General features: G+C 38.9%; 1 protein-coding gene across 1 annotated transcript in view; it reads right to left on the reverse strand.

Annotated features, from left to right (window-relative positions):
• Positions 1-7,460, reverse strand: part of LOC139473903 (aromatic-L-amino-acid decarboxylase-like) — a 34,269-nt gene extending 26,809 nt beyond the window's left edge. Inside the window, exon 1 of the mRNA XM_071256701.1 lies at positions 7,376-7,460. The gene's annotated coding sequence lies outside the window, so the exon portion shown is untranslated. The remainder of the gene's footprint in view (positions 1-7,375) is intronic.
• Between the last annotated feature and the right edge of the window lie 5,213 nt (positions 7,461-12,673).

Consider the following 12,673-nt stretch of genomic DNA (forward strand, 5'->3'; position numbering starts at 1 on the left):
ACACACACACACACACACGCATTAATTGTTTTATTAAATGTATCTTCGAGAGTCAGTAAGAAACTAGAAATAACTGCCTTTGTTCTGTAAACCTCACCAAGTTTCAGCTTTCGCCTCTTCCTTTGTGGACTGAGGTTTCACATTTGTAAAATGATCTCTCTTATCTGTCTGTACCATCAACTTAACTGCCCTCACCCCCTGCAGTTTTCCCGTCCCATATTGCCAAGCAGGTGACCCACAAGGAGGAATACCGCCCTCCCTCAGTCCAGTGATACTGTTCCTAGCACAATATGTTGGGGATACGTAGCCTTGCTGTGGGCAAACATTTTGTAACAATTTGGCAAACTTTGATATGTAAACAGCAAATATTATTCAGTTTTATTTCAACAAAAACGGAAAAAATCGGATCCTACTTATTTTGTGGATACCATAACAATAAATCAAGCCAATAGATCGTTTGAGCTGGCATGAATATAAAAAATAATTAGCAACTCGATAGTCATAATTCCCTCTGTTGGTCCCACGTGAAATGTTCTTCACGAATAGAATAGATGGCTGATAGACGTTCGACCGAATAATATCATTTGCTAACTTCAACTGTTCATCTAATTTCCATGAATGTATGTTACATAGTTCATATGTTCATGGGCTTCTACACTGAATGTATAATGTGGAGGACTACTTCGCTTGAGGATAAGTAACATAAATAATGATGATAATTATGATAGTATTGCCATTATTATTCCTTCAGATTATTAAAAAAAAAGTTATTATGTTTTCATAGAGAGAAAGAGGTATGGAGATTGTGAGATTATTTTTAGCATCGGAATTGTTAACATAATTCTTAAAGATATTATGTTTTGTTTGTTTAATGTTAAATGCTGCACTCAGCAACGTAAGGATATTAAAACATTACATTTAGGTTCAGTTGTATTTTTATATTTGTATCATTTTGCAAATGTTACAGAGACCTGATAAGGGATATATAATAATGTATAGTCGCTATCCTTAAAGTAAGAATATGTTAGATTTATCAACCAGAAATATTGCACACAAGAGGATAATCATATTTCATGACACTATTCAACGTCGAAGTCAACGATATTTGTGTATGTTATTGCTACATGACACGGATACGTCATGATAAAGCAATTAGAAATTGGCATTTGATGATATAAGATAGCTACGCGATAAATCACAAAGAACAAAGAAGGAAGCGATATTTATTTTACGATAAAAATTGTTCTATCATGACGTCATTTATTGAGATTCGAACATGCACTCGCAACTTGAAAAGTAAAATTTGTAAATTTGACCTTATTTTTGAGAGGTATGTGTCTAGTGAGTTGTTCCCAATAAATGTTGCTGGAGAATCCGAAAGTGAGAGTGATATGACAATCGGTATTGGGAGAAAAGGTACAGATGATTGACGAGAAAATTGTGAGAATATGCGGGACCAAACTCAAATCCTAAAATGGATTTATCTAGCATGGCCGCTGTCGGATTCTATTCAAGGAATCATCATTATTTAAGGACGGGTAAATATTGTAAAGCGTGTATTGTTTCCTAATTTAACACCCTAAAAGAGGTTGTACGTAATGTTGATATCTCATATAGAAATAAACGAGTCTCGGTCGTTGTTTATCGTACAATAAACAACTCGCACTCGTCGTTTGTTTCTTAATTACATGACCATATACACTAACTTTATATCTTTTCATGTTTATCGGTCAACAAAAGCGACATAAGCATTTCCATTATCATGAGAAACCCTTGCCAAAAGTAGCGCCAACTGCACCATTGCGACAACATCAGGAGCATGTTTCATGATTCACCATAATAAATGATGACATTGGATGCTCGCAAAAACGCGAGCTCATTCCGATCCACTATTGGCACCCACCACAAACACATCCAAAGGCAAGCCAATTGTTCACCCGAAAAGGCAGAGAATTGCATCTGACATCATTTTTGTCATTGATACGTCAAACCTGGAAATGCCGTCTACACGTCCAACACAAAGCCCAAGCCAGGACCCAAATCCTTCAAACCGGGCCAAAGTTTAATTAATTATATACATTTCCCCCTAACCTTAAATAATCTCTACTAGTTCTGAAGTAAATCGTATTTACCCGTATGAATCGTCTTATGTTATTTATTGCCGATAAACAGAATATGCACACTTTCTGAAAGTACTGTGTGATAAGTCACGCACCAAACCTATACTCTCGATATACATGCTGCTCTTACTTAAAAAAGAATAACAAGGGTTAACAGGATACGTATATTAAAGTACCATGCTTTCCTGATGTGCTCTCATTCTAATTTGAAATAATGGCATAAATAGTTACCACTCATCTTTCAATATTTTTCAAGGTTGGGTTAATCACGAACATATTTGAATATGTACAACATCTATACTTACTTATCTTTATGCTTAAAGGCATCAGGTTTGTCTGTCATAAGACCCCGAAACAAATATGTCCAACACAGCCCAATATTTGGCTCTTGGCTCCTTGTTCTTATATTTTATAAGTATTGTTTAAACAACTGTTTTTTTCTGTAAAATATGTTCATTTCAGAAATTAGATGTTATTCTAGCATCAGGTCTGTGGTACGTTTACTGCATCAGCATTACATTAAAACGATATTACATTATATAAATTCATACAGAGGAAATGCTTAACATTTATCTTTTAGGGAAGAGTGCAGGACGACTTGCTTTATACATATAAATGTGGACATATATGTATGGACATTGATACAGATATACCTCCTTAAAGATAGTGTTCGTAGATGACTGTAGACAATGGAATAATTATGTGAGTAATCGGGTTAATACCACGTTCAGCAATATTTAGCCATATTGCGATATTGGTTTCCAACATACAAGACGGACCATGAAATTATGACTTGAATTTGGACCTGGCTTTCTGGTGTGATGTAACACCCCAGAATCTCGGTAGAAAAAGGGCTCAAAGCACGAATTAAGATCACGAGATGATACTGATGTATGCATCTGGACACATATTTGCGTAGTATTACTACCTTAATTCATCAGTATATATGTATTTTGCATAAAAGGATATTATAGGATCGACGCTGACGCGCATATAACCTATTCACCAGTGCTGTAATATTTCATTTCTTCTGACACATATCGACACGAGAAATTATATTTAAATTTAAAAGGAGCCCAAGTGGGATAGAAATTTGAGTCTGAACCTGTTGAACAAGGCTTGTTTCATTTTGGGCTATAGCATTGCCGCAAGGCCTGGGCGGAAGGGAACACCTGTTTGCACCCATCAGATACCAATCACAACTTCTCTCTCCAAACGAAAACAAAATACGAAAAATGTCGGAAGTGTACCCTTCTAATTTTCTATTTAGATACATGTTTTAACTTTAAAGTAATTATATGTATCTCATGTATTATTGGTATCTGTGATGCTGGTACCGTTTTGTTGCCATTGTGTAGCTTTTGTGGAGTTATTATGAATATCAAATACATGCCTTGAAATATAGACTTCCATGACGAAAGAATACAGAGTATACATAACTCGCAATTCTATATATTCAGCAAACAGCCCAAAACCGAAACTCCACAACATATCTGATTACACTGATTAAGGCTGTCCCAGTTCTCCATGCGATACTGACGCCTGTTCGTCTCCCAGACCATACAGAATAAATTTAAAAGGAATCCAGCTCAAGTCTAGAACGATTTGGCAAGCCTAGATTGCCTTAATTCTATCCATGAAAGTAAGCATTAATAAAAAAATATTGTTCTTGTCTGCTTCAGATTATATTTTGTAGATACTTATTTTAACTAGGAAAATTGTACTGACACCGGCGCTGTCCCTATTGAAGCTATCCATAAGAATTTCGAATTGCCGTCCATTGTTCGATGTCAATACATCGATGACAAGTGAGGATATCATAAAGTAATCGTTGATGCCACACTACACTTTGATAAAAATTATAATCAAGTTGACTGGTGTGTACATTACTACAGTGAACATGTACATGATCATGCCCTAATAATCAAATGCCGTAATGTCAAATACTAATTTATTATTGTGTGATGAATTTAACTGGATCAGTGGTAACATGTGATATTAATATTCCATCAATTTCTTTCCTGGTTGGTCCATCCATGTCTACAAAATGAAAATAATACAATTAAAATGGAGCATAGAACAATCCTTAATTTCAGGCTAGAGCTGTGGAAATCTAGACTTTCCCAATCATTATAGACTTGAGTTGGTCTCATGTTTTACATTATTCTCTTGGGTCAACGTCACAGCTCATACCATACACTAACAAGACCAGTTTGCCCCCCGCCGGAGCTCCCGGATTTTGGTTGTATCATCTAACATGGCCAACTCTGCTCTTAAGTAAACAAGAACCTAATCAGCGAGGGGTCCTTTATCATCCCTATGTGGCTGCTTTATGAAAATCTGATATCTTTTCCCAAAGACCTGGTTAATAATATATTTTCTGCTGAATATTCGAAACAAATAGAGTGAGTTGGTACTACATGTACATATGTATACGGTTCTAATTTAAATGACTGCAGCGCTCCATTATGAAAACAATTTGTTTTAACGCCGCTCTCAGCAGTATTCCAGTGATATATGACGGCGGTCTGTTGTATATGAAATATATGCAAATTGAATCTTGAATCTTGAAAGTTGTAACATTTCCGCAAATAAGTATCACATGCAGTATACAGTATATCAACTGCAATATACTGTATACATCAGTATACAGTGTGTCGCGAGCTCTGCGCTGGGCTGGAGCACACATTTCCTACACCTCTCCCTTCGGCAAACACCTCATGAGGGTTGCAACGAGGTCACAGGTCAGGCGTGCACTCGTCAGTTGTCTAATACGGTCAAGAGTAAGATCTTCCGGAAGACCACTGCACTGGAGGTATGTGGATTATTGAGGAGGTACTACGTGTTTGGAACTGGGAGTTGAACACTAAGCACTTTTAGAGAAGAGCTCATAATAAAACGTTATGGACTCGCGGACGGACTTGTGTTTTCATTTCAAGACGTACATTTATCAGGTTGAACTTCCTAACTGTAACAATAACTGAACTTTACGCCTTTTATACACATTTGTGATGGGGCGACAATGCGACATCGAGACATATTTTGACCTTGAAAATGTCGCGTTACGGCATCGTCGCCCTTTTGTAAAATAAAGAAAAGGATTATCAAAGAGCGACAATGTGAACACGCGACAATGCGACAAATGGCCAAATGTCGCGCTTTTGTTAATTTTGACAGGTTTTGCTTGTTGTTGTAAAGGCGTCATGCGACAATGCGACAACGAGACAATGTCCCTTCCATAGTAATCCGTGCAAATAAAACTGAGTAATGAAATAGAAGTCTGACATGCCAGTTAAAAGATAGAGTGTTGCAGCTTCTGATTTCATAGATCTTCAAGAAGGGGTTATCAATAATGGGATGGGTGATGAGTTCAACTGCATACTCTGTGATTAACAATAATGCTCCGAGTCAATACATTTTGTCAAATGTATGACATGTATTACGTGAATGAACATATTGTTTATACTCGTCCATGTTTTTGACGGACAAAATAATTTACATGCTCGGTAAAACTGAGGACGGGCATCATTGTGTGTTTCCGTGCTTTGTTCAGGTGAACAATTGACTTGTCCTTGCATGTGTTTGTGACGGGTGCCACTTGTGTTGCAGGATACGCTCACCTTTTCCCGAACACCCATTGGATGACTTGAACCACTTCGGATTTTTATCCCACAGCAGTCTGATACACCATGATATAACTGAAATACTGAAATACTGTACAGTTGAAAATGATGTTTAATGCGATTACCGTAGTGTGTTACTGCAACTGTTCATATTTTGTGCAGTGATGTTATGTAATATGTAAAAGAAAGCATATTCAATTATCCAATTGATTTGAATAGAATATACTTGCGTCAGTGTATTTTATTAACGCCCCAAATCGTAATTTAAACACATAAAATAACAGATCACGCATGGTGCCTTGACTTACTACTAGATTTAATGGGCCACCCCGGAATAAAATAGTTCCCCCCAAAGCGAGGAACATATGTTTTAGTATGTTTACAAGAAATATATTCCAAACAATATCCTCATAAGATGAGAAGATCTTTTACAGAATTACCTCAGTAAGTCAATTACAATGACAGCGTCGTAATACATTTACATCAAGTACAATACGTCAAAATGGCCGACACGATAAACGTGACGGGAGATATTTTCGAAGTTGTTAATTAACCTGTGGCTATTTCAAGCCTTTGGCATCACTGATCAATTGGCCGATCATTGAAAGGTGATTGTGAAGATGTGTCAAATAGATACTAAGGTAAATTCACAGATTTCTGTAAATTGTCACTGCGACAGTTTGGATTTTTTTTCGTGTTTTTTTTTCTCTCTGGGATGGGTTGTAGCGAGGGTATCCTTAAATGGGCTTGCAACCACGCTTCTGTATGAATTCGTACCAGGGAATTCCAAGGGTTTTCCCCAGGAATGTGGAAGTAGTCAGTGTTTACGGCTTTTCAAGAATACAGTCACGTGAAGAACGTCATGTGACCGACCTCGCGTCCAAGTCGTATATCTTGTAAACTTCACATTAAAAAATTAGTTATTGTTATAACCAAATGAAACACAACCCATTATCCGATAGGGGTAACTGTACATAGCCGTTACCACAATAAACTTAGTAACATTGTTTGGTTTGACTTCTTGGCGCGTGTCTGAATTACATTAACATGTAACATATCCTAAAACTAGCTTATCAGCAAATCTCGCTGCACTGCGCGAGAGATACTAGAGCAAGGCATGCCAGAAATACGAAACCTAAAGCTTCCGAAAGGAAGCCTTGGACATCACGTGCGTTGGGGGACCAGCGCCATCTGATTGGCCGTTAACAGTTGTGCAAGGCGGAGCAAAAAGCATCGTTTTTCCGTCCATTTTACGCTTGAAAAACTCGACCCTTTTCTGGACACTTTCTAGACGCTGACCAATTAATCAATTTTAATGAATTTTTAGTCGTTTTTCCGTCCAATGACCATATACGGAAAAAAACGACGTTTTCGTGTTTGCAGTGCAATGACGTCACATGCAATGCGTTCATGAGCGTCAAAATGTTCGTCTGTGCATCGAACCAGTCTATATCTCTTGAATCTGAGTAATTTTTCAAATATTAACCAACATATATGGTATTCGGGTTTCTTTTGTCGGTGAGTATATGAACTGAGCACATGACACGCTCATTCCTCATTTTCCATTAATTCCATAGTTTGTGTTATGAGGTACATGTATATTCACGACAGGTGGAGATGTTGCTGACTTACCTCAAACTGAACACACAAGAGACCTGTGACTGTTATGTTTATGCACGATGTGTATGCTCTTCTTTATATAACGAAACTGGTGTCGAAGTTCCATCAAGACGTACATAGGCCTATCTTATCTGGGAGCGGCCACAGATAAACTCTTGAAGCCACGATAACGGATAGTTCAAAAAGGGTTCATGGGTTTGGAAACAGATTATTGGTTTTGTAAACTCAGTCTCTGACGTTTACCACTTCGGTGAAATCCACGAGCACGGGTATGGTGCTGACAACCGGGATTCGAACCCACAATCATAGGTTTCTGGCGTGCCCAAGGGACGCAACTCTGCACAGGGAATCGCGGCGCCTTAGACGACTGGGCCACCCGTGCCCCCTACAGCAAATCTTGATTATAGCTTATTTAGACAGAGGGCATTCTTATCGTGATATGTTCCAAGGCATGACCATGATGTAAAAATGTCTGTACGTTAGTGTACTGTACCATCTTATCTTGGCAAACAGAAATACTTAAACCAACGGTACGGGGTGGATACTGAAGGTGTAATATATACAGAACCGCAAAAGAAACGTCACCATGGATAGATATATGAGAAACATTATTTGTCCAAACACTGTAAACATACTTTGAAACATATAAAAAAGATGAAACTTGGCAAAACTGATTATAAAGGTTGAAATTAAAGTGTCACATGTTCTTAGAGTGAAATGGCATGACAAGTCAGTATCTCGTGTGTTCGCCATGTGCATTGATGACTGCCGTGAAACGTCGATACATAGAATGGATGAGGCGGTTGATGAAGGTCATAGGCACTTGACCCCACACTCTGAGGAACTCCTGACGAAGTTCAGCTGCAGTTGTTTGCCTTGGTCGGACGTCATTCAGTCGTCTTTGAATCTCGTCCCACAGGTGCTCAATGGGATTTAAATCGGGACTGAGGGCAGGTCACTACATGGTTCTGATGCCATTCTGCTGGGTGAAGTCTCTTTTTGCTCTCATAGTGTGGACACGGGCGTTATCATGCTGAAACCCGTGGTTGCGGCGAGGTGCCATAGGAGGTATGGCGTGTGGTCTCGAGACTTGATCAATGTACCGAGCTGCTGTGACACCATTGCCTCTCCCTGCACCGATGTTCTGGAAGACCACAGGGCCGACCGTAAGTGCAAGACCAATTCCACCCCACACCATGATGCTCGGAACACCCCACGAGTCTCTCACCAACACAAGTACCCGAATAACGTTCCCCACGCCGTCGCTAGACTCTCTGCCATCTGGTGTTGAGATAGAGGACTCTTCTCCACTGCTGGTGGTGCCAATGCTGGTGCTGTATTGCCCACTGAAGACGGTCCCGGCTATGACATGGTGTTAGAATGGGTCCTCATTGTGGCCTGTGCCAGTGGAGGTGTCTGCTCCTCAATCGTCGACGCGCGGTGTCCGCACTAATAAGTCGCTGGTATGTCCCCATGGTCTGTCGAGCAGTTTCCGCAGCAGTAACAAAGCGATCTTGAAGATGCCGTCGCACAATCTGACGATCCTAACGTCGGGTGGTGACCCTTGGTCTTCCATTACGTGGTCGGTCATCTGTAGTGTTGGTGGTCTGGTACCGTTGCTGGAGCCTGTATATGGTCCTTACGTGGACTTGAAATGCAATTGCTACTTGCCGGGCGGTTTGTACGGCTTGCAACCGTCCAAGGGCTTAGTGTCACTGATTTCTTGTAAATCGTGGCATGTGGTTGCAATTCAATAACGAATGAATACTATCCGTTCTGGGTGGATTTTTATAGGGCAAGAAATGGGGGAACGCATGCGCATTTCAATTTGCACGGAGCTCGCGTGCATCGGGTTACCATGGCCGTTGCCGTGATGCGTTTGGGCGATCGGTTTTATTGTCATCCGCTTTATTTTTTTGTCATCAAATTTCATTTTTCCGGACAAGGCAATGTTAAATTTTAGAAACTTTGAAACAAATTACCCAGATATTTAAATGACAACTTTTCATGCAATGTTACACGGGGAGACGTTTTATTTGCGGTTCAGGAAAGTTAGAAAATATTATTGATTTTGTAAAGATAGTAGTGTTAATAATTTACACAATCTGGATCCAAGTCTACTAATCACGACATGATCTTCATCATGAGTCAGGTCCAAAATACAATGTACCTCAATACATAAGACATTAATAACGTATCAAACGGATCTGGACAAATATTATACAACTTGGCTGCGAGACAGATAATTGATTTAATTCTCACCTCATATGTACATGAAAAAGAACATAAGAATATACATATAACAGTATCATACAATTATACATGAGAAACTCTATAGGGTTATGCTAGACTTCAGTGCACATATCAAAATGTATGTACACCACATAAAATGCAAGTATAAATACATAAAAAATAAGTAAATAATTAAAAAGAGGTATGACCTACATAGATACCTAAAATATCTACCTATTCTTCGCTAAATGTAGGTCATCAATGTGTTAGCTTTGTTAGATTTGTATTTTGTGTGTGTGTTTGTCTTAGTGTGGTGTATGTACATGTGTGTGTGGTGTGTATGTATGTATGTGTGGTGTGTGTATGTGTGAGTGCGTGCGTGTGTGCGTGTGTGTGGTGTGTGAGTGTGTGTATGTGTGTATCGTGTGTGTGTATGTATGTGTGTGGTGTGTGTGTATGTGGGGTTTATGTGTGTGTATGTGGTGTGTGTGTATGTTTGTGTATGTGTTTGTGTTTGGTGCGTGTGCGTGTGCGTGTGCGTGTGTATGTGTGAAGACCGTCTAGTCTTATATGGACTATAGCTTAACTGGATACAGAAGTACCAGTTAACCGCTTCATTGCACTTTGAGGTGCAGTGGAAACATTTGGAGGTTACTGGGTATAAACAACCCCAGTACGGTAACGTTCTTTTCTGTTCTTACACGAATGCATATGTCTCTTGGTTGTATCTGTAATAGAAGTCGCAGCGGCGGTGTAGATGTAGTTATAGTAGTAGCAGCAGTCGCAGTAATAACAGTAGCAATCGCTAATTGTATTTTGATTGTATTATTAGTTATGCACGAGTCCACCGCACGTGGATATGATTTTCAGCAGTTGCTTAAACGGTATATTATTGTACTCCTGAATAGTCCTCATGTAACCTTGTGGTTTTGTTAGAGAAGTACGTTAACTAAAACAGTGGTTGGATTTCAACTAAATCTTTAAGTAATTGACATGTGTTGTGTTTAGTGGATCACAACTTTGGTGAAACCCACGAGCACGGGTATTAGGCTGAGAAACCTGTATAATTAGGGCAAATCTGGAATTCGAACCCACGATCATAAGTTTCTTAAAAAGACGGGATGAAAGTAAATTCCAGGAAGTATTAATTCTGGAAGGATGTCATACAATCAAACCTTCAACATACAGAAATTAAATACAAGTGCCGCTGCTACACATTATTGGAGCTCTTCAGTTTGGGTACATGTTGTCTGTAATCACTATAATGTCCTTTCTGAAGTCGTAAATAAAAATATAAAAAAAATGCATACAAGCCGCTGCATATGAGGTTGTTTTAAGCAGCTTTGGGCGAGAATTTGACAGCAGCATACCAGGCATGTAATTACTAATTATTTTTTGTAGATTCAAAGTCAACACACCTCAAAATTATATTCTGTAACAGGTCAAAACTGAATAAATACTATAAGGTATATCATAAAAACCACTTGGTGAAATCTGTTGGAATTCAGGACCTCTGAACCTTGGGATAATTTGGCATTTATATCAGAAAACTATCTTAAATCACAACAAATATGATTATGCGTTGGCATCTGTTGAAAATTGATCATAAACTCACTTTTAGAACAGTAATTATTTGAGATGCGCAAACTGTGACATGAATGATGTTGGTGATCATAAACTTTAACCCCTAAACCCACACAGACAAACACACACAGACACACACTCACAGACACACACTCACAGACACACACTCACAGACAAACACACACAGACACACACTCACAGACACACAGTTCTTATTAACCAGAACGGTACCTGTCTCACCTAAAGTCACTCACCTCACAACGACATGCAACTGCAGTAGATTATTGCACAACGTATGCCAGCAGTCAGTCCAGGTATCATAAAACACACAACCATGCGTATAGCGTAACCATGTAACATGTGAGCAAGTGACACGAAGTCACAGAATCTAGGACATGTCGCATCACCTTTAAAAAGCTATTTCAAGACTGCAGCGGGATATTGTGATTTAGGGAAAATAAAATAAACAAACGAATCAATCTGAGTTTTGCAATCACTTGTAATCCATGCGTCCAAGATGGGGATCATTCTGATTATTTTCGTCACTACTGTCGGTCACAGATAGAGGGTTAACTTGCACTTCTTTCACCAATTCAACTTCTGAGAAACATTCACATTCCATCATAACTCGAAAACTATTGTCACTGTCAGAGTCGGACATATCAGCAAGTTGTGATCAGTATACGATCGATGCTTCATCCTTTTATACACAGATCAGCGAATATTTTAAGCTCAGAAACATCACACAACAATGTACATGAAAGAACATAAACGCGAACAATAAACGCAATTGAAGAAATAGTATGTTTTGCACATTGTTTTCTCACCGAATGGTGAACTCTTATTTTGATGTAAATGGCCTTTGTCACATTTCTGTTGTTGAAAGAAAGAGGAGCATATTTTAATCATTTAATCGCACTCATACGAAGGATGCAGATTCAGTTTTCAGAAGAGAATGAGTGTACAAATGGTCGTTGCTAATTGTAGAAAGGAGGATGTCTAAGGGTAAGCAGGTGAAGAATAGGTTTCCTTTGCCGATAATGTGTGCAGCCGACCTTGTCCACGAACATGACGTTGGGGAACGTGCGAACGGAGGGGTGGGCTTGTTTTGATATCATGCGTATAATTTTAGAGGTAGCTTGTGAAGATCAAGCGTGTAATTTCCCCCTACAAGACCATACATGGAGCCTCTGTGTATAAAGGTTCCGCCTTCGCTGTATTTTCGTTTCAGCATTTGAAATTGATAGACAGGACAAAAACTACAAATAAACCTTATTTACCCTCTGCTTTCGATGTTTTGAATACGATATTTGCATCAATGATGTTACGATCTATCATACTCTGTAAAGTTGTATATACCGATTAAACTTGCACTTCAAAATAAATATGTAATGTTCTAGAGTATTTGTCCATAGAATCAATACAAATGTGAATGTAAAGAAAGAACTCACATCTGTGTTCTGCTATAACGAGTCAACTCTTGTGTCATGGTCC

The sequence above is a fragment of the Haliotis cracherodii genome, unplaced genomic scaffold (genome assembly GCF_022045235.1).
Source record: "Haliotis cracherodii isolate W230 unplaced genomic scaffold, xgHalCrac1.p SCAF_3, whole genome shotgun sequence".
Taxonomy (NCBI): Eukaryota; Metazoa; Mollusca; class Gastropoda; order Lepetellida; family Haliotidae; genus Haliotis; species Haliotis cracherodii.